General features: G+C 50.7%; 1 protein-coding gene across 4 annotated transcripts in view; it reads left to right on the forward strand.

The window, feature by feature from the left end:
• Positions 1-23077, forward strand: part of LOC138758536 (lysophosphatidic acid receptor 2-like) — a 101464-nt gene that overhangs the window by 731 nt on the left and 77656 nt on the right. The window lies entirely within an intron of this gene.

Here is a 23077-nt window from a genome sequence, read left to right on the forward strand (position 1 = left end):
GGGTGGAAGAAGTTCTCAATGATTTCGTGATCCCGGTAGACCATGTCGATTGGGGGGGTGTGGGAAAGGGTGGTAGAGAGGGAAATATCAGTGATCCTCTCTGCCACTCATGGTCCTGTGGATTGACCTCCAATCCATTTCACAGCAGTAACTGTACCACACAGTGATGCAGCTGGCCAGGACGCTCTCGATGGAGCTCCTGTAGAAGATTGATATAATGATGGCTGGAAGCTTTGCCCGCTTCAGTCTTCTCAGGAAGTGCAGTCGCTGTTGTGCCTTCCTGATGAGAGGAGATGTTGACTGCCCACGATATGTCTCTAGTTAGGTGAACCCCAGGCAACAGGAAAGCCAGGCAAAATTTCAGTTTCCTTGTTTATGGTGTTGACTTGGCCACTTCACCTTGCTGGAGTGATCACAGTAACCCTCCTGCAGAATAATGCAGGGATGGCCCGCTACAGTCCAGCTCAGCGGAATTCCACCCTGTTGTGTGCGCCTTGCTCCCCAAGGTCAGACCATTTGCCCTCTGCTCCCATTCATCACTTTGGCCCAGAGCTCTGACACTGCAGCTGGGGTTGGGATGGTTAGAGGTGCTCCTGGGATCCGTGTCCTCGTGATAGGGAGGAGACAGAGAGAATATGTGGAACGACAGCCGTTCTGTGGCGAGCTGTCTGCATTCTTCTCCAGACCCCAAAAAATCTATTTACGTAACAAAGCACATCATATATAAGATTTCGGGAATTCAACTGGGAAGCCAGAGGTCAAACTTTCAACTTCCCTCAGAGATGCGACCTCACCGTGGATTTCAAGTAATATTTGCTGCCCTCCCACTGTTGACCTTGTAATCTGCCCCCAATTAATTCTTGAAGGCATTCATGACATCATCTTGAGCATTGTTTGCAAGCAGCCAATAGAAGCTGGCTGAGCAGTGGAAACTGAAGGGAGGATGTGAGAAGGTACTCACCCTGAGCAGAGGGTGTGATGGAAATGTGGCCTGGAATTGAAATGAGGGAATCCAGGATCTTTGCTTCTCAGCCACATTCTCCCTCCAGTACTGGTTGAGCTGTTCAAGTTCATTGTCACACGTTCCCAGGTGCAGAAAGAATGGTTGTTTTGTGAGCAGTCTATCGACCTCCCGCACATGGTACAGAAAGGACAGTGTGGTTTGCGCAATGCTGTCACAGCGACAGCATCCAGGGGTCAAATTTAGCACTATTTGTACGAGTTTGCATGGGTTCCAAGTGCTCCAGTTTCCTCCAACCATTAAAACCATACCAGGGGTGGTAAGGGGTAATTGGGCGGCATGGAGTCTTGGATGGAAAGGGACTGTTACCATTCTGTATGTCTAAATTTAAGTAAAACACAGAGCAGAAGTGCAGTTAGGAGAGAGAGATCAATTAGTCTCAGGCAAAGACAATGTTTGTTCTCTGGGTGAGGTTCATTCAGAAGTCTGATAACAGCAGGAATGAAACTGTCCTTGAATCTTCTTGATGGGAGGAGAGAGAAGAGTGTGTGGTCTTTTATAGTCTGTTTGCCCAAGGCAGCAGAAGTTACAGATGGAGTCAGCGGAGGGGAGGGGGTGTGTGACGGAGTCGATGGAGGGGAGGGGATGTGACTGAGTCGGTGGAGGGGAGGGGATTTGTGATGGAGTCGGTAGAGGGGAGGGGGTGTGTGATGGGGTTGATGGAGGGAATGAGGTGTGTGACGGGTTTGATAGAGGGGAGGGGGTGTGTGATGGAGTCGGTAGAGGGGAGGGGGTGTGTGATGGAGTCGGTAGAGGGGAGGGGGTGTGTGATGGAGGGGAGGGGGTGTGTGATGGAGGGGAGGGGGTGTGTGACGGGTTTGATGGAGGGGAGGGGTGTGTGACAGGGATTGGGGGTGTAGGACGGAGTTGATGTAGGGGAGAGGTGTGTGGGATGGTTGATGTAGAGGAGGGGGTGTGTGGGATGGAGTTGATGTAGGGGAGGGATGTGTGGGATGGAGTTGAGAGTTGATGTAGGGGAGGAGGCGTGTGATGGCGTCGATGGAGGGGAGGGGTGTGTGACAGGGATTGGGGTGTAGGACGGAGTTGATGTAGGGGAGAGGTGTGTGGGATGGTTGATGTAGAGGAGGGGGTGTGTGGGATGGAGTTGATGTAGGGGAGGGATGTGTGGGATGGAGTTGAGAGTTGATGTAGGGGAGGAGGCGTGTGATGGCGTCGATGGAGGGGAGGGGTGTGTGACAGGGATTGGGGTGTAGGACGGAGTTGATGTAGGGGAGAGGTGTGTGGGATAGTTGATGTAGAGGAGGGGGTGTGGGACGGAGTTGTAGGGGAGTGGGCGTGTGGAATGGAGTTGATATAGGGGAGTGGGTGTATGGTACGGGGTTGATGTAGGGGAGGAGGTATGTGGAATAGAGTATGTAGGGGAGTGGGCGTGTGGGACAGAGTTGATATAGGGGAGTGGGTTTATGGGACGGGGTTGATGTAGGGGAGGAGGTGTGTGGAATGGAGTTGATGTAGGGAAGAGGTATGTGAGACGGAGTTGATGTAAGGGAGGGGTGTGTGGGATGGAGTTGAGAGTTGATGTAGGGGAGGGGTGTGTGGGACAGAGTATGTAGGGGAGGGGGTGTGTGGGACAGAGGTGATGTAGGGGAGTGGGGATGTGGGACGGAGTTGATGAAGGGGAGGGGGCGTGAGGAACGGAGTTGATATAGGGGAGTGGGTGTATGGGACGGGGTTGATGTAGGGGAGGAGGTGTGTGAGACGGGGTTGATGTAGGGGAGGAGGTGTGTGAGACGGAGTTGATGTAAGGGAGGGGTGTGTGGGACGGAGTTGAGAGTTGATGTAGGGGAGGGGTGTGTGGGACAGAGTATGTAGGGGAGGGGGTGTGTGGGACGGAGGTGATGTAGGGGAGTGGGTTTATGGGACGGGGTTGATGTAGGGGAGGAGGTGTGTGGAATGGAGTTGATGTAGGGAAGAGGTATGTGAGACGGAGTTGATGTAAGGGAGGGGTGTGTGGGATGGAGTTGAGAGTTGATGTAGGGGAGGGGTGTGTGGGACAGAGTATGTAGGGGAGGGGGTGTGTGGGACAGAGGTGATGTAGGGGAGTGGGGATGTGGGACGGAGTTGATGAAGGGGAGGGGGCGTGAGGAACGGAGTTGATATAGGGGAGTGGGTGTATGGGACGGGGTTGATGTAGGGGAGGAGGTGTGTGAGACGGGGTTGATGTAGGGGAGGAGGTGTGTGAGACGGAGTTGATGTAAGGGAGGGGTGTGTGGGACGGAGTTGAGAGTTGATGTAGGGGAGGGGTGTGTGGGACAGAGTATGTAGGGGAGGGGGTGTGTGGGACGGAGGTGATGTAGGGGAGTGGGGATGTGGGACGGAGTTGATGAAGGGGAGGGGGCGTGTGGAATGGAGTTGATGTAGCGGAAGGGGGGGTGAGTGTGTTGAAGCAGGTTGTGTGTGGTTGTCTGTGCTGAGTTTTTATCTCTGCCACTTAATGCGATCTTGGACGAGTAGATCTCACCCCACACTGTGACGCAGCTCGAGTGGATGCTTTGAACACCTATAGAAGTGTTGAGGGATGCTGGTGACGTACCAAATTTTGTCAGCCATTCGAGGAACCAGAGGGTGTGTGCATTGTTGTGGTTGGATAATGACAGGTTGTTAGAGACACTTTGTTACTCAGAAATGGATGGCGTGAATTTTTGACTCTTGGAGTGCAGAACGACGGCAGTGGAGGCTTGGTGAGGTAGAAAGATTTAAAAAAAGGTTAAGTGGTAGAAATCCCCTGTAGGAATCCACAGAAGAGATAATCATAAAGTTAAAAGAATGGGGGAAAAAAAGCAGACAGCAAGAGGAAAAGCTTACCTCATGGCAGAGGGGGTGGAGGGGCCTTACCTCTTCCCCCTCCCCCCCCCAGAGGCCAAAGATGGCGACAGCTGCAGCACTGGTACCTGTACAGGGACCTTCCTATCAGGAGGGGAGCCCATGGGAGGTGGTGGACGAGGTCAGCCTGTGGGAGGCTAGCCCATGAAGGTGCTCGGCGAGGTGTCAGGAGAGCTGTCGGGCCGGGATGGAGAAGACGGCAGTAGATATGGATGTAGCGGTAGCGGTGGCGGTGGTGAGGACTGGGAGCTTGGAGGCTTGAGTTAGGGAGATCTGGGCCGAGAGGGAGAGGGAGGAGCTGTCGATGGCAGCAAGAGAAGCAGAGGTGTGAGGGCGGCAAAACCAGGTAGTGACGACAGTGGTGGTGGGAAACCTGGAGGCGCGGGACCTGGGGAGTCAGCGGTGCGGAGAGAAGGATTCCATGGGCCAGGAAAGGAGGAGTCAGGGAAAGTGAACCCTTACCTGGTAAGGCTGCTCCAATTAGCAGGCGGGAGGAGGTCAGGTCTGGGCCATTGGAGGGCATCCGAGGCATCGGGTCTGCTAGATACCAAGGGCAACATGGCCTGAAGGAGGAGAGTGGTGGGACAGATGTGTGGTAGGGTGGCCTGGAGTCAGAGAGAAAGGTAGAAGAGAAGAAAAAGAACAGAGATGAAAGAAAAACAGTGCATGGTGATGGAAGACTGACAAAAGAGGCAGAGGGTTTGATGCCCTTTGCCAAGGAAATATTAGAGGCCATTGGGCAAATTAAAAAGACCTTGAAGACATTGGTGGCATGCAAAGGGCAATTAAGGAAAGGTTAGGCAGCCAAAAACAGTGGTTCTCAACCTTTTTCTCACATGGATATGAGGGGGTTGGAGGATAAGGCTGGAGTGTGGGAGGGGGAAACTAGTGGAATGGTTTGTGTGAACCGGCATGGACTCGAAAGGCCGATTAATAAGAGCACTGATGACATTGGGAATACTTAAAGTGGTATGTGAGTGGAAAGGAAAAAGGTTGAGAACCACTGGCCTAATGGAAGCAGAGGAAAGAATTGAATAGGTAGAGGAAATGTTGCTCAATTAACCTACATCCTGGTACTTACTCAAGGGCAGAAATGGCCTGTTACCATCCTGCATGTCTAAATTAAAAATAAAAAGGATGCCCACCTGGGTTACAGAGGGTTGAATAAGGAATCAGAAGCCCTCTGCCTTACTCAGATACAGATTTATTGTCGGAGTACATACACAACATCACATACAACCCTGAGATTCCTTTTTCCTGCAGGCGTGACAGAATTACCACTAATTGGTAATGCACAAAATAAACTGTACACAGTGTAAAATATGTAAACCACATGAAACTTTTCAAAATGGAAACAGGCCATATCGGCCTTTCGAGCCCATGTCGGTTCACACAAACCATTCCACTAGTTTCCCCCTCCAGCCTTATCCTCCAACCCCCTCATATCCATGTACGCATCCAACCTTCTCTTCAGTGACAGAAAGGACCCTGCCGCAACTATCTCTTCTGGAAGATCATTCCATTCTGCCACCTATCTCTGAATGAAGAAGCATCTTCTAACATTTCTCCTAAAGTTTTGCCCCCTTACCCTTAACTCATGCCCTCTTGTTCCAGTCTCCCCTGCCCTCAGTGGAAAGAGTCTACTCATGTTGAGTCCATCTATTCCCTTCATAATTTTAAATCCCTCTATCATAACCCCCTTCAACCGTCTACGTTCCAGTGAATAAAGTCGCTGTCTCCTTCATCTTCCTCTGTACTCTAGATGTAAGTCAGGCAATAATTTTGTAAATCTCTGCACATGGCCTCACCAATACCTTAAACAGCTATTCTCTAGTTTATGCTATGATTTATGAAGGCCAGCATGTCATATGCCTTCTTAACTACCCAGATAATGAATGTAAACAAACTGCAATACAGAGAGAACAAAAGAAAATCAATAAAGTGCACAAGTGAGATTCCTTAAACGAGTCACTGAATGAGTTTGTTGTTGAGTCTGATAGTGGAGGGGGAGATGCTGTTCCTGAACCTGTTGGTGCAAATCTTGTGGCACCAATACCTCTTTCCTGAAGGCAGCAGCGAGAACAGAGTGTGTGCTGGGTGGTGTGGATCCTTGATGATGGTTCCCTGTAGATATACTCAATAGTGGAGAGAGTTTGCCTGTGACATCCTAGGCTGTGTCCAGTACCTTTTGTAGGGCTTTATGCTCAGGGTTATTGGTGTTCTCATACCAGACCATGATGCAGCTGGACAGCACACTTCCCACCACACCTCTGTAGAAATTTGTCATACCAAACCTTTGCAAACTCCTGAGGAAGTAGAGGTGCTAACGCGCTTTCCTTATGATGCCATAGGTCCAGGAAATATCCTCTGAAATAGTGACTCCCAGGAACTTAAATTTATTCACCCTCTCCACCTCTGATCCCGCAATGATCACTAGATTGTAAATCTCTGGCTTTCCTTTCCTGAAGTCAGCAATCAGCACCTTGGGTTTGGTGACATTGAGGGCAAGGTTGTTGTTGTGCAATATTCGGCCAAGTTTTCAATCTCGAACCTGTATGTCGACTCATCGCCTTTCTTTATACAACCCAGTACCGTGGTACCATCGGCAAATTTGTAGATGGTATTATTGGAGCCACACGGTTGTAGGTGTAAAGTGAGTAGAGCCGGGGGCTAAGAACGCAGCCCTGTGATGCTGCGGTACTGATGGAGAAGTTCTTACCAATCCTCACTGATTGTGTGGTCTAGAGGTGAAAAAATCCTTGATCTAATCACACAGTTTTGATCAATTGTGAGGGGACGATAGTGTTAAAAGCTGAACTGTCGTCGATTAAAAAGCATCCTGATGCAGTTTTGCTGTCCAGGTGTTCCAGGGCTTTGTGTAGAGCCAGTGAGATAGCATCTGCTGTAGATCTGTTACTACAATAGTCGAACTGGAACATATCCATTTCACGGCTCCATCAGGAGCTCATGTGCTTCATAACTAGGCTTTCAAAACACTTCTTCACTCCCTCTGGCCCTTTCCCCACTCCCCCGGCCCCCTTCCTCTATCCCTCCCCAGTCTGTCTGCCCCTCACTCTCTCTGCCCCCTCCCCAGTTCATCTGCCCTTCACTCCCTCTGCCCCCTCCCCAGTTTGTCTGCCCCCTCCCCAGTTTGTCTGCCCCCTCCCCAGTTTGTCTGCCCCCTCCCCAGTTTGTCTGCCCCCTCCCCAGTTTGTCTGCCCCCTCCCCAGTTTGTCTGCCCCCTCCCCAGTTTGTCTGCCCCCTCCCCAGTTTGTCTGCCCCCTCCCCAGTTTGTCTGCCCCCTCCCCAGTTTGTCTGCCCCCTCCCCAGTTTGTCTGCCCCCTCCCCAGTTTGTCTGCCCCCTCCCCAGTTTGTCTGCCCCCTCCCCAGTTTGTCTGCCCCCTCCCCAGTTTGTCTGCCCCCTCCCCAGTTTGTCTGCCCCCACCCCCACTGCCCCCCACCCCAGTCTGTCTGCCCTTCACTCCCCCTATTCCCTCCCTCAATCTCCCTCTGTCCCCTCCCTCACTCCCTCAATCTCTGATCCAAGCTGGATATGTTAGAACATAAGAACAAGAAATAGGAACAGGAATCGGCCATCTGGCCTGTCGAATCTGCTCCACCATTCAATGTGATCATGGCTGATCTGATGATGGGCTCATCTCCACCTACCTTCTCTCTCTCCCCATATCCAACCTTGTCTAAAATGCATTGACTGAGGTCGCCTTCACTGCTTCAATGGGCAGCGAATTGCACAGACTCCCCACCGTCTGGGAAAAGCAGTTCCTCCTCATCTCTGTCCTAAATCTGCTATCCTGGATCTTGAGGCTATGTCCCCTAGTTAAATGTTGAGCTGATTTGATCAAATTCAATGAGATGACAGAGCTGAAGAGGATGATGAAGGCATTTGAGAAACTTCCTGTTTCTCGGCTGCTCACCAGAGCTGAAGGACGTTGCATGCTTCCTCGGGCTAAGTTGGGCGTGAAGTACAGCGTTGTCATGAATGGGTATTTATCAGCTGGAACATGACTCTGGAGGTATAAAGAAAGGCCAAGGTCGAATCAATTTTAAGGAGGAGAATCCATTGGGGAGATAGGGGTGAGGGGGATGGAACCAGAGGAGGTTTAGAATGAAGCTGGTGGGGGGATGGTGGTGGTGGAAGGGAAGGGGAAATTGGGGTGTGGATGAGTTACTGAAAAAAAAGGGGAAATCAGTAAATTCTATATTCATCCCATTGGGCTGGCGATGGTCCAGGTGGATGGCGAGATATGGTTTGTCTACTTTAAACATTTAAAATTTAGACAAACACCAAGGTAGCAGGCCATTACAGCCCACGAGTCCATGCCGCCCAATTTACACCCTACTAACCCAAACACCTTCCCCTCCCCCCCCCAACCCCGGGGAAAACCCAGACAGCCATGGGAAGAACGTACAAACTCCTTACAGGCAGCACGAAATTCAAACCCAGGTCCCAGTCGCTGGTACAGTAAAGGTGTTGCACAAACTGTGCTGCTGGACGGGCCTCAGCGGAGAAAATGTGTTGTAGCGGGAACGGGATGGGGAGGTGAAAAGGCAGCAGCCTTTAAAAAGTAAAAATATAACTGGTAAGTAGCAAGGATAAAGGTGCATTACCAACATTTCAGGCTTGAGCCCTTCATCAAAGTATGATCAATATGTAGGCAGGCACCTGAATAAAATGGGGGGGGAAGGGGCAGGGGAGGAGCACAGACTCACAGGCAGGCAGTAATGTGGATAAGGGAGAGAGGGCACAGAGGTGGGATGGCTCTGTGAATGGAGATGGAAGGGGGTGGAGAGCTGGAGGAACAGAGATGAAGGGGGAGGGAGGGAGAAAGGAGAGCAGAAACCAGAGAAGCTGATGTTCATGCCATCCGGTTGGAGAGTGCCCAGAGGAAAGATTAGGTGTTGCTCCTCCAATTTATGGTTAGGATAGTGCCATGGACAGACATATGACAATGGGAGTGGGCCGTGGAACTGAAATGGTTGGCCGCTGGGAGATCCTGTCACTGACCCGGACAGAGAGAAGGCTGCAACATACACCGATGAACTGGATGAAAATGTATGTGGTCAGAATAGTAGGTTTACAGATGACAAGAGAATTGGTGTGAATGATGTCAAAGGATACAACAGATATCGTCCAGATGGGAATTTGGGTGGAGAAAGAGGAGATGAAGTTCAAGCAGGAGAAAGGTGAGGAAAGTGGAAGTCAATGGCAGTCCCCTGAGGACTACATGGGGGAATCTGTTGCCACCCCAGAGGCCAAGTCCTGTGAAGAACAGCCCATGTCTTCATCGGTCACGCTGCCGAGTACAAATGTTTGTGAAGTCATGCTATGGCTGAAAATCTGTTGTGAGCCTTCACTTGAAGTTCTGTGTGCTGTTCTGGTCTGTGTGTCACAGGAAGGACATGGGGCTTTGGGGAGGGGGGACAGAAGAGATTTTGCCTGGATTAGAGGGTATGAGCTGTGTGGACAGGCTGGAAACTGGAATTGATTTCGGTAGGACTTTGGAGGCTAAGGGGGGGAGACCTGATAAGGTTATAAAATGATGTGAGGCGTAGATCGGGTCTTTTTGAAATGTCATATACTGTATGTGTAACTAAATGGCAGAGGTCGACAGCATCAAGTCCACGCTGCTGAAGATCCAGCTGCGCTGGATGGGTCACGTCTCCAGAATGGAGGACCATCGCCTTCCCAAGATCGTGTTATATGGCGAGCTCTCCACTGGCCACCGTGACAGAGGTGCACCAAAGAAAAGGTACAAGGACTGTCTAAAGAAATCTCTTGGTGCCTGCCACATTGACCACCACCAGTGGGCTGATAACGCCTCAAACCGTGCATCTTGGCGCCTCACAGTTTGGCGGGCAGCAACCTCCTTTGAAGAAGACCGCAGAGCCCACCTCACTGACAAAAGGCAAAGGAGGAAAAACCCAACACCCAACCCCAACCAACCAATTTTCCCCTGCAACCGCTGCAATCGTGTCTGCCTGTCCCGCATCGGACTTGTCAGCCACAAACGAGCCTGCAGCTGACGTGGACTTTTTACCCCCTCCATAAATCTTCGTCCGCGAAGCCAAGCCAAAGAAGAAAGAACTAAAAGGGGGAAAGTTTGAAGAAATATGCGAGGTGCATCTTTTCCACAGTGTTGGACACATGGTAAGGGAAGAAGCCATATTTCAGAGATGAGCGAATAGGCAGGAAATGGATGAGTGCAGACCACGTGGAGGAGGATGGAAATTAAATTGTTTTTGTCGTTGGTGGAGTCACGCGTGCCCTTGGGCCTGCTACTGTGCTCTCCTGTTTAATATTTGATTCACTCTGCTGATATGTCCAATGCCTAGTGCAATGAGAAGGACTTTGATGAAGGACTCGAGCTCAAAATGTTGGTTATATATCTTTACCGTTGCTATATAGAGTACACTGTTTCACCAGCATTTTTACTGGGTTCTTAGGCTAACGGGTTATCTTTAACGTTCGAGTGACACACAAAACATACGGCCAGGTAAAGTGTGTAGGATTACAATGAAAAAATCAACTAGCACCAAGTAAAAGTAACGTGAGCACTGTTATGGGGTTCATTCAGGAGCCTGACAACCACAGGGAAGAATCGTCTTTGAGCTTTCTTTTCAATGGGAGAGGGGAAAAGAGAGTGCGTTTTGGCATGGTTGGTTGACCCATGACTGCATTGCCAAATCCAGTTCCAACAGTGTCATCAGGTTTGCAGATGACACAACAGTCGTCGACCTCATCAGTAACAACGAGAAGAGGTAGAAAATTTCGTGATATGGTGCGAGAATAACAACCCAAGTCTCAATGTGGACAAGATGAAGGAACTGATCGTGGACTTCCGGAGGACCAGGAACGACCACCCTCCACTACACATCAATGACTCCGTAGTGGAGAGAGTGGAGAGCACTAAGTTCCTTGGAGTTCACTAAATTAGTGACCTATTGTGGACACAACATTGCCTCACTTGTCAGGAAGGCACAATAGTGACTGCACTTCCTGGGAAGGCTGAAGCTGGAAAGGCGACCGGCCACCATCACGTTAATGAGCTCTACCGAGAATGTCCTGGATGGTCTCCCTCCCCTGCATCGATCTAATCTATTGGGATCGTTGTCTGAAGAGGGCTTGCAAAATCATTGAGGACCCCTTCCACCCTGCACACAGCATCTTTCAGCTGCTCCCGTCGGGAAAGAGAGAAACTCCTTTCACTGGTGGAGGAGGTCAACCACATGCCTGTGGATGATTGACAGAGGTTCCCGGTAATGAGAAAGAATTTAAAAAAAATTGAGATGAAAAGCACTGTAACAGGCCCTTCTGGACAACAAGCCAGAACCACCCAAATATCCCCTGTTTGTTTTGAACTGTGGGAAGAACCTGGATCACCCGGAGGAAACCCATGCAGACACGGGGAGAATGTACAAACTCCTTATGGACAGCGCCAGATTTGAACATGGTTCAGAGTATCTCAAGTATCGAGGAATGCTGCAATGGGAGATGGAAGAAATTTGCGAGGGAAGCGAATGAATACTCAAGAAGATCTTGCTTCTACCGACAGCTCAGATGGTCTCCTTCTTCCTATACTAGTCCCTATACCAGTCTGTGATGCAACTGGTAACAGGGTTTTCTGGCTCATGAGCCTAATCCCAAATCCCAACCCTCAGTACATTTTGAAGAGTGGGACAAAACCAGAGCATCTGGAGAAAACCCTTCTTTGCAGTTGGGGTGTGACTTGTATAACTTTGCCATGACATCTCAACTCTTATGCCAGTGTGCTCTGTTCCAGACAATAGTGATGCACAGGTACAGGTGACCTCAAACCCCATGGGGTTCAGCTGAAGCTCCAGGAACGGAAGCACAGACACCCCCGTGACCAGTAAACAAGCCGGGGGGTGGGGGGGTGGGCGGCGGAATGTCACCCTGAGGAAAAGACGACATGGTGGCTGACCGTCCCACTAGGATTGAACTGCGGCTGGCTAGTGGTTGAATTCTCTCACAGATCCATGACATCACATGACATGCACGGCGGCTGAGTGAGCAGGCTACTCCCCAGCCTGGATCATTGAGACCTCCCTCTGCAGTGTAAATCATTTTGTCATTCAATCTATGATTGAAAAGCTGGAGTTGGACTGGGGTGTTGCAGAACTATCGAATTCACAAATGTTCCTCGGGGAAAGGGCAGGCTGGAATAGACAATACATGCAGCAATATCCTCAGCTCAGACAAAGATAGGACGTGCCAGGGAAAGACAGTTCAACATCCCATGCAGTGAGAAAGGGTTAACTGGTGACCTTGTTAAGGAAGAGTGGCTGTAGTATAATTGAATGACTGAAAGTGATGCAGTTCAATGGGAAACTAGGGTTTCAATCCAGACATCAGGAACAAGGGAGGAGAAATGGGTGTGGTTGATTGGGAGAACATGTTGGATGGTATCACAGTGGACAGCTGGTGGTAAAAGAAATAATGAACAAGTTGCAAAAAAAATGGATACCTTTGACTCACAGAGAAAACAGGAAAAATGATTCATCCTTGGGGAAAAAAATTAAGGATAACATTCGGTCAAAGGAAGAGGCCAGAAATAGCACGACTGATTGAAGAAGGCTGGATGTAACCCGAGAGTATCCAGGTGTGAGATGGGAACAGATTCCAAGAGCTGTTTTTGTTACAAAGAAAGGGAAGTCATACACACAGACATGTTGAGGGGAGCGAATCTAATAAGGATTAAGGAAAAGATAGGAATTAAATAGCAGAATCAATTATCACAGATGGAGACTCACAGGGAGAAGGAGGAACTGACGAAATGGGCTCTTTATGAGACCATGGTACAAGGTGATGATAAATCCCAAGGACCAGAAATCCAAGAGTTTGGGAATGGATGGCTTTGGAGGTTGTAATGTTCCAGGGTTCTGTGGAATCTGGACTTGTTCAGATTGGAGGGTAGCCTACTTTTGAAAGTGGGAGAGGGAAGTCACGGTACTACCAACCTCGGGTAAGGCCAGGCAAGGTGCTAGGAACTACAACTCTGTGTCCAGTGTGTCAGTGTTAGGAGCCAAGGTGACTGGGAGAAAGGGAATGCTCTAAGGTGGCAGGTAATTCCTTCGGGTGCTGGAGGTCTGGTTCGGAGGGGATAAGGCATGGACGAAATATTGGTTAGAGTGGATCTCACAGGTCCACTAAAAATTGGGTGTTGTGGACATGACACTCCCTCTTCATAACCTGGTCAACAGGTGAAAGGTGCTCTCAATACTGCTGTACATGGTGAAGGTGTGGCCCATCCCAACATCACCGCCCCATTTGCAGGAGGATCCAAAATGGATAGGGTTTGAAGGGTCGCCATGTACAGGTTGCCAGGCAGTGGAGGCAGGGCCGTACTCAACATGGCCCTTGTCCTGATGACCACCTTCCAGTGGTTGCATCAGGCTGTGCGTGGAACCAGTGTACAAGGGCACCAAGTGCTGCTATGTGCCGATGTTCTCCTTGCCTCATGTGTTCTGAAGAATGGGCCTGGCCCCGTTGCCACGTAATGTCCCAGTCAGCTGGACAAATACCTTTGACCATAAGGCCATCAGGCAGTGGTCAGACACTGAGGTACAAGGACGTGATGAATTCCTGCGATGTGTTTCGCTGAGCAGACTGTCCAGGACATCTAGCAGAATGCCTCATCATCAGTGCTCTCAAATAAGCACCAGGACTTGGCCTGGTTGGCATTGAGAGGAATCCTCCCAGTCCAATCCTTCCTGCACAACTAGAACATTACCCACAACATATGTTGACCCTGAGATGACTGCGGTGGAGTGGACACAGTCACCCACCTCTGCAGAATGAGAAGAATGTGTGGAGAAGGTCCTTGTCGCGGTTCATTTCCCAGCAGCAGTGTGAGAGAGCTCTCTAATCCATTGGCTGTTCCTAGGATGCGCACAGAGGCAGACATCCAGAACTGCTGGAAGACCATCAACTCAACGAAAGATGCACTTTGGTCTGCCCGAAACTTGTTGGTCTTTCAGCACACGGAGATGTCGATGAGGAAAGGGAACATAGAACAATACAGTATAGGCCCTTTAACCCTCAATGTTGCCGACTGGTACATTGTAAACTTCAGGACGATGTGCTGAGGTACACACCAAGGCTTGGTGCAGTCAGTGCGTGGGCACTGTGGAGAAGGACCCCAGTCTGGAGTCCTTCTGTCACGGGGCATTGAAGGATGCCTCAAACAATGGGCATCAATAAAGTGAAAAAATAAGATTCCTTACATTAATCTCTGACTGAGTTTGTGGTTGAGGAGTCTGATTGTGAGGGGTAGCAGCTGTTCCTGAACCTGGTGGTGTGTATCTTGTGGCACTGATACCTCTTTCCGGATGGCAGCACCGAGAACAGAGTGTGTGCTGGGTGGTGTGGGTCCTTGGTGATCGCTGCTGCTCTCCGATGGCAGTGTTCCCTGCAGATGTTCTCGATGGTGGAGAGGGTTTTGCCTGTGATGTCCACTACCTTTTGCAGGGCTTTATGCTCAGGGGTATTGGTGTCCCCTATACCGGACCTTCATGCAGCCTTTGACAGGGTTTCTGATGAACCAAACCTCTGCAAACCCCTGAGTAAGTAGAGGCGCTGACGGGCTTTCTTCATGATGCCATTGGTGTGTGGGGTCCAGGAAGTGTTGAAGTGGATATGTTGATAAGAGGACTGTCTGGCACTGGACTGTCGAGCCTACTGCCAAGTGATCCAAGGGAAGGAGTGATTGGGTAGTTGGTGCTGAGGGAGATAAGCTGTCACCTAAACCTATAACATCCTCCTGCTCTGTTTTGTGACCCCGAGCTTCCATTCCCACTCTGACCTCAGCTTTGACCTGCTGCACTGCACAAAATGGCTCAACTTGCACTCTAAGGAGATCTTTGCATTTTGTTCACCCTTTGACCTCAACACCGAATTCAACCATGTCAGCTAATCAGCCTTTCTTGTGAGCGTCAGAAGTTCTGATCTCAGGTCATCCATTAATTTACTCTCTGCACAAAAGCTGCTTTGTCCACCAAGTATTTCCAGTCCTCTTGCTTCGTTCCACTCGCTGCAGGGTTGTGGGACCCTGCTCCGTCACCATTCTCCTCTCCACTGCCCCCATTCAACTTCCTGTTTCCCCTCCTCCAAGCTGATTCAGCTGCAAGTCAGTCCCCTGTCCAAGATGACATTAGAGCCTGAGAACCCTGGATGCTGTCGCCTTGTAGACACACTGCTCCTCTAGCCTCAGAGTTCACTTCTCAAGATCATGCTTGCAGGATATAGGAGCAGAAGTCGGCCTGTCGAGTCTGCTCTGTCATTCGAGTCACAAGCTGATCCATCCTCTCACTTAGCCCCAGGGTCGCCGCCAGAACGAATGTTGTGGGGGGGGGGGGGGGGTGAACAGTGGAGCGCTCAAACTCGCTCGGGGGGTGTTGGATGCTGGGACCTACCTGTGGTTGGGGGGGGTGCTGTTGGATGCTGGGACCTACCTGCGGTTGGGGGGGAGGTGCTGTTGGATGCTGGGACCTTCCTGTGATGGGGAGGGGAAGGTGCTGTTGGATGCTGAGACTTGTCTGTGGTGGGGGTGGGGGGGGAAGGTGCTGTTGGATGCTGGGACCTACCTGCGGTTGGGGGGGGGGGAGGAGGTGCTGTTGGATGCTGAGACCTGTCTGTGGTGATGGGGGGGAGGTGCTGTTGGATGCTGAGACCCACCTGTGATGGGCAGGGGTGCTATTGGATGCTGGGACCTACCTGTAGTGGGGGGGGTGGGAGGTGCTGTTGGATGCTTCCACCTACCTGCGGTTGGGGAGAGGTGCTGTTGGATGCTGGGGCCTACCTGTGATGGGGAGGGGAAGGTGCTGTTGGATGCTGGGACCTACCTGCGGTGAGGGGGGGAGGAGTTGCTGTTGGATGCTGAGACCCACCTGTGATGGCCAGGGGTGCTATTGGATGCTGGGACCTACCTGTAGTGGGGGGGGGGGGGGGAGGTGCTGTTGGATGCTGGGACCTACCTGTGGTGGGTGGGGGTGGAGGTGCTGTTGGATGCTGGCACCTACCTGTGGTTGGGGGGGAGGTGCTGTTGGATGCTGGGCCCTTCCTGTGATGGGGAGGGGAAGGTGCTGTTGGATGCTGAGACCTACCTGTAGTGGTGGGGGTGGGAGGTGCTGTTGGATGCTGGGACCTACCTGTGGTGGGGGGGTGGAGGTGCTGTTGGATGCTGGGACCTACCTGCGGTTGGAGGGGAGGTGCTGTTGGATGCTGGGACCTACCTGTGATGGGGAGGGGAAGGTGCTGTTGGATGCTGGGACCTACCTGTGATGGGGAGGGGAAGGTGCTGTTGGATGCTGGGACCTACCTGCGGTGAGGGGGGGAGGAGCTGATGTTGGATGCTAAGACCTGTCTGTAGTGATGGGGGGAGGTGCTGTTGGATGCTGGGACCCACTTGTGATGGGGAGGGGTGCTGTTGGATGCCTGGACCTACCTGAAGTGGGGGGGGGAGGTGGTATTGGATGCTGGGACCTACCTCCGGTGGGGAAGAGGATGTGCTATTGGATGCTGGGACCTACCTGTAGTGGGGGGGGTGGGAGGTGCTGTTGGATGCTGGGACCTACCTGTGGTGGGTGGGGGTGGAGGTGCTGTTGGATGCTTCCACCTACCTGCGGTTGGGGAGAGGTGCTGTTGGATGCTGGGGCCTACCTGTGATGGGGAGGGGAAGGTGCTGTTGGATGCTGGGACCTACCTGCGGTGAGGGGGGGAGGAGTTGCTGTTGGATGCTGAGACCCACCTGTGATGGCCAGGGGTGCTATTGGATGCTGGGACCTACCTGTAGTGGGGGGGGGGGGGAGGTGCTGTTGGATGCTGGGACCTACCTGTGGTGGGTGGGGGTGGAGGTGCTGTTGGATGCTGGCACCTACCTGTGGTTGGGGGGGAGGTGCTGTTGGATGCTGGGCCCTTCCTGTGATGGGGAGGGGAAGGTGCTGTTGGATGCTGAGACCTACCTGTAGTGGTGGGGGTGGGAGGTGCTGTTGGATGCTGGGACCTACCTGTGGTGGGGGGGTGGAGGTGCTGTTGGATGCTGGGACCTACCTGCGGTTGGGGGGGAGGTGCTGTTGGATGCTGGGACCTACCTGTGATGGGGAGGGGAAGGTGCTGTTGGATGCTGGGACCTACCTGTGATGGGGAGGGGAAGGTGCTGTTGGATGCTGGGACCTACCTGCGGTGAGGGGGGGAGGAGCTGATGTTGGATGCTAAGACCTGTCTGTAGTGATGGGGGGAGGTGCTGTTGGATGCTGGGACCCACTTGTGATGGGGAGGGGTGCTGTTGGATGCCTGGACCTACCTGAAGTGGGGGGGGGAGGTGGTATTGGATGCTGGGACCTACCTCCGGTGGGGAAGAGGATGTGCTATTGGATGCTGGGACCTACCTAGGGTGGGGGGAGGTGCTGACGAACGTTAACACCATCCGCCCCTTCAACATAGGAGACGCTGCTTTTATTGCCTCAAGCGCTAGTGACGCTTGACACACACTAGTGATAAGGTGGGTGGAGAGTCACTAGTGTGCATCAAGCTAGACACTAATGATGCGGGGGTGGTGGGGTTCTGACAGCGAATGAAGGCCATGACCATATGGGGGACACAGGACCTCTTTGGGGGGCAATGCTCGTGGATTCCTCCCTTGGCACCGACCCTTCTCAGCCCCACTCTTTGGCTTTTCCGCCATAACCCTTAATGCCCTGACTAATCAAATACCTGTCAATCTCTACCTTAAATACGCCCAATGACCTCCCTTCCACAGCCACCTGTGGCAACAAGTTCCACAGACTCACGACCCTCTGGCTAAAGAAATTTCTCCGCATCTCTCTTGTCCTCAAATCCCATACCATGGGAAACATTCCTACCACATCTACTCTGTTCAGGCCTTTCAGCATTCGAAATGCCTCTATGAGGTCCCCCTCATCCTTCTGTTCTCCAGTGAGTCCAGTCCAAGAGTTGACCATCGTTCCTCATGTGCTAACCCTTTCATTCCTGGTATCATTTAGTAAATCTTCTCTGAACCCTATCCAATGCCAGTACAAATTTTCTCAAATAAGGCGCCCAGAACCGTAAAGAGTACTCCAAGTGCTTTTAGAGGTGGGATGAAGGCTAAGATTTTACAAAAGTGTTAAATTATCTCATGTATTAGTTGGCTTTGTGGCTGATCCCATTTACTCTGCAGTTTATGGTTGTTAACATCACCTTTTGGCTAATGTGACATCAGCATGGTTTGCTGTGATTTGACAGCCTGTGTAGGTGTATAATTTGAGGCAGTTTTGTGTGGAGAATACTTCCCTGTACTGGCATAGCTGGGATTCGAAAGTACCCTGTAAATATGGGTATGGCTGGAGTATCAGCTGTAAATAATCTTGTGGCTCTACTTGTTCTGGAGCACTTTTAACTTTTCCCTTTACCGGGAAGGTCCATTGGCTGTCCAAGGTCACTTCACAGTTCACCATGCCAGTGGGACATATAGACTAGGCTTGATAAGGGGATTGGTAATCCAGAAGACTTTTGAGGAGAGTGCTCCTAATGATTACTTTGTTTAATTTCATGATAATTCTCTGAAGTTGAAATCTCTGGGCCAGAGCAGGATTTTAATCAGGTCCTTAGATTTTTGGTCAAGCCCTGTGTTCTACAGGGTAGGTCCAACCAGTGGCTCCAGCTGCAATGTGGCTCGATGGTTGTTGAAGTGTAGGGTGGGCTGGACAGTGAAGATTGCTTTTCTTGCATTGTTTTCAGATCTTTAGTTCACCTCCCCACCCCAACACCCCTGCAGCCATGGTTAAGTAGCAACGTTCATAAAGATATGGTAGAGTTTTACAGGAATTAATTAAAGCTGATATCGCCTCCAACCGTGCATCATGGCGCCTCACAGTTCGGTGGGCAGCAACCTCCTTTGAAGAAGACCGCAGAGCCCACCTCACTGATAAAAGACAAAGGAGGAAAAACCCAACACCCAACCCCAACCAACCAATTTTCCCTTGCAACCGCTGCAACCGTGCTTGCCTGTCCCACATCGGACTTGTCAGTCACCAACGAGCCTGCAGCAGACGTGGACATACCCCTCCATAAGTCTTCGTCCGCGAAGCCAAGCCAAAGAAGAAAAGAAAAGAATTAAAGCTAGGGTGGCTGGTGTGTAACTGGGAGAGTGGGTCTCGTACACACAGTGAATGTGTTTGCAGATACTGGCAGATTGTTTTCATCATCGGTCCAGGTCTGTTTCTGGGCCACGGTCAGGGCTGAATGCTTGCCAGAAAGGACTGATTGTCAATGGCCGAGCTGAGTGACCTGGGACGGCCCTGCATGCACATCCGCACAGAGGACCTGAGCAGATGCTGGTCCTGTGGAGGGACTGGCTGCCAGTCGAAGTAGTGGCGCATGGGGTTCGAACCTCAGTTACTGTTCTGTTCTCTTGTAGCCACATCTCAGATACATGGACTGGTAGCTTAATTGGTCCCTGCAATTTGCCCTGTGTGTGCAGGAGATTGTTGGAATCAGGGGGCATCATGGGGAGAATAAATCAATGGAATTAACATAGGGTTTGTGTAAATGGGTTGTTGATAGTCAACACACAGTTTGTGGGCGCAAGGGCTGGATCTCTGACTCTGAGGTCTACCTTACCTTGATTAACAGCTCAAGCCTGAAACATTGGTTATGTATCTATACCTTTGCTATATAAAGTTGTTTGAACTGCAAAATTTCTCCAACGTTGTGTTTTTACTTCAATCATGGTGTCTGCAGACGTTTGTAAAAATGCACTGAAATGCTGGAGGAACTTGGCTGGTCTTTCTGCCTCCGTGGGAGACAAAGATATATTGCTGATATTTTGGGCCTGAGCCCTTCTTCAAGGAATAAGCAGAATAGAATAAGCCCTGCAGACTTTTATGTTTTACTCCAGTAATAGAGAGGCAGTCATTCACTACCACACTCAGGCTTCTCCCGTATAGCCAATGTCTAATCCAGTGAGGACGATCCAGTCCTGGCGTGGGAGCGATCCGGTCCCGGCGTGGGGGCGATCCAGTCCTGGCGTGGGGGAGATCCGGTCCTGGCGTGAGTGCAATCTGGTGGGTGACTCTTGCCTACTCTTGAATCAAGTGTGTCATCTTTGTAATTTATGTTCTATCTTATCCTGGGCCATCAGCTGCCTGAGATTTCACCATTGGGATAGTTAAGACTTTTTGAATATATTTAAGGCAAAAATAAATAAATATTTTGTGAACAAATGGGTGAGAAGAGTTCAGAGTATGCAGAGTTCAGGTTATAATCAGATCAATTATGTATTTATTAAAAGGCACAACAGGTTTGAGGGGTTGAGTGCTCCCAAGTTGTATATTTGTAAGTATCATTGAAAATGGTGAAGAGAAAATCAACATGTCAATGGGGGAAAAAAAAGGCTGTTTTTACTGATACTCTCCTGTGCAGTGTTGACACTTGAATGCCTAGACTCAGCTTTCTGTGTGGTGGATGGTGTCGATCTCTGACTTGCACCCAGACTGCTGCCAGAAATAAGGCTAGGGCTTGTTCTCAGCATGAGAGCGAGGTGAGGACAGATGTCTTCTGGACAGATACTGGGGCTGAATTGGTTTGTTTGACCTCAGCGGCAAGGTTTTCTTCACGTTGGTGGCATTGGCTGGGAAGGTAGGTCGTAGTGTCGGCCCTGCTACTCCTGATTGGGCCCGCCGCAGCTCCTTGTGATGCTGGAGGTGAGATGATAGTTCTGGTCCTGGGAACATGGATGGTGATCAATGTGGGACCCACACACTCTCCTGGGGGGGGTGGGTGGGGACAGCAGGACAGGTTTGCGAGCTGGTGCACACCTTCTGCTGCTAGCACAGGGCTTGAGATGCATGGCCTTGCAGCTCTCGTCTTGTCCTGACTGCCTCATCTCTACTTGGAGCGGTCACAGACCAGAAGATCAGCCCAGAGACTTTGAGTACGCCCACAAATGTTTTATGAATGCCGTAAATAGTCAGTCGGTTAGCCTGCATCCATGGGGAGAGAAATGGAGTTCGGGTTTCAGGTGGGAGACCCCTTGTCAGAGACGAAAAAACTGACGGTGGGGGGTGGGGGAGATGTGTGAGGGTAACCAGGATTACCATGAGGATAAATGGTAAACATGATCAGCGAGAAAGCGGGAGAGGGCGAGAACACAGATGGAAGAAGGTGGCAATTGTGGAACGGCTGACCTTTTGGGCCAGTTTCCCACGGCAACCTGTCAAAGGCCTGACTGTGTGTGGAAACCACATCCACTGCTCTGCCCTCAGCAGGGCACAATGTACCTCTTCAAAAAATTCAGTGAAATTAATCAGCTCGATTTCCCTGTAACAAAGCCATCTTTGATTAGTCCCAGCCATTAGATGTGCAGGTTAATCTGGTCCCCCAGAATTTGTTCCGGTAACTTTCCATCCGCCAAGTGTGGGCGTAACCCTGGCACTCTGAGAAACATCCTGGGGACTTCTCCAGCTTCCAGCTGCTAATTTATCCAATGCTGCCTCCATCCAAAAGGTATTTTGTTCCTTAATTTCACCGTGTCCTCTCCCTGAATTCTCCAACTCCAGTATTCTCGTTGAGATTGAATCTGAGGAATATGCTTGAGGTTCCTGAAGAGGTGGAGAGGAAGATTGATGAGGGCAGGGTGGTAGAGGTGGACTACCAGAGTGAGCAAGGCTTAGGACAAGGTCCCGCTGGTCTGGAAGGTCAGGGCGCATGGGATCTCAGCCAACGGTTAGAGGACCATTCAGGCATGAGGATTTGGGGTGATCTATGTAGTGTGTTGTAGGAGTTGGTCCTGGGCCCATAATGGGTCCACTCTCCTTCGCCATCCATATTCATGATAATGTGGGTGGCATAGTGTGTAGGTTTGTGGATCACACTGAGATTGGTGGTGCAGTGAATGGTGGAGCCAAGGAAACTGGTCACAGAGAACAAGGGATGTAGTAAAGGTAATTGGACACAGAGAACAAGGGATGTAGTAAAGGTAACTGGACACAGAACAAGGGGTGTTGTAAAGGTAACTGGTCATAGAGAATGAGGGGTGCGGTAAAGGTAACTGGTCACAGAGAACAAGGGGCATGGTAAAGGTAACTGGTCACAGAGAACAAGAGGCATGGTAAAGGTAACCGGTCAGAGAGAACAAGGGGCGTGGTAAAGGTAATTGGTCACAGAGAACGAGGGGGGCGGTAAAGGTAACTGGTCACAGAGAACAAGGGGCATGGTAAAGGTAACCAGTCAGAGAGAACGAGGGGCGCGGTAAAGGTAATTGGTCACAGAGAACGAGGGGTGCGGTAAAGATAACTGGTCACAGAGAATGAAGGGTGCAGTAAAGGTAACTGGTCACAGAGAATGAGGGGAGTGGAAAAGGTAACTGGACACAGAGAATAAGGGGTGCGGTAAAGATAACTGGTAACGGAGAACGAGGGGCGTAGTAAAGGTACCCCAGTTATAGTCTTTTTCCAAAAGGAGGAGAATCCAGAACTAGGGGGCAGAGATGCAAGGTGTCAATTTCATACAGAGGATATGTAGAGGCAGACGTAGCTGCATTAGTTTTTTCTTGATCTCACTGCATCTGTTAGTATTCCTCTATCTGTCCTTTTTTTCACTCTTGACACATAAAGGTAATTTGATTGATGTTTCTGGTGTAGTTGGACTCTTGTGGAATTTGTCCATTGAGTATGTGACAGTAAACTCCAATCAGAAGGCACAGATAGGAAATGGTGAGAGGGATACTGGTCAAACAAATTACATGGACAAGTTGGTGTCCTCCAGATCCCTGTGACTCTATGGGATGGTATTTCCACCAATTGTTCGTCGGACAATTTGAAGGGCTCTCTTGTTCCTCTGCACTTCAGCGGCAAGGAGCTGTTAACACACCCATTGTCTTGTGGGGGTAAACAGGAAAGTCTAAAGATGCTGGGTTCAAGTGCAAGGCACAAGGAAACTCAGCAGATCACGGAGCATCGATCGGAAATGGAAGGTGGTCAATGTTTCTGGCTGGAGACTGGGGATATGAGGAAGACGAGCTAATGTCGAGGGCAGGGAGGGGAGGGGGAGTGTGTGGCGGAGGGTAAACTTGATTGTCAGAGCAGGAGATTGACAGATGCTGGATAAAGGGAGGGAGAGGAAAGAGGAGAAGATGAGTCACATGATGGGAAGTGGGTAATCGGAGACAGTGC

Source organism: Narcine bancroftii, chromosome 3 (assembly GCF_036971445.1).
Source record: "Narcine bancroftii isolate sNarBan1 chromosome 3, sNarBan1.hap1, whole genome shotgun sequence".
Classification (NCBI taxonomy): Eukaryota; Metazoa; Chordata; class Chondrichthyes; order Torpediniformes; family Narcinidae; genus Narcine; species Narcine bancroftii.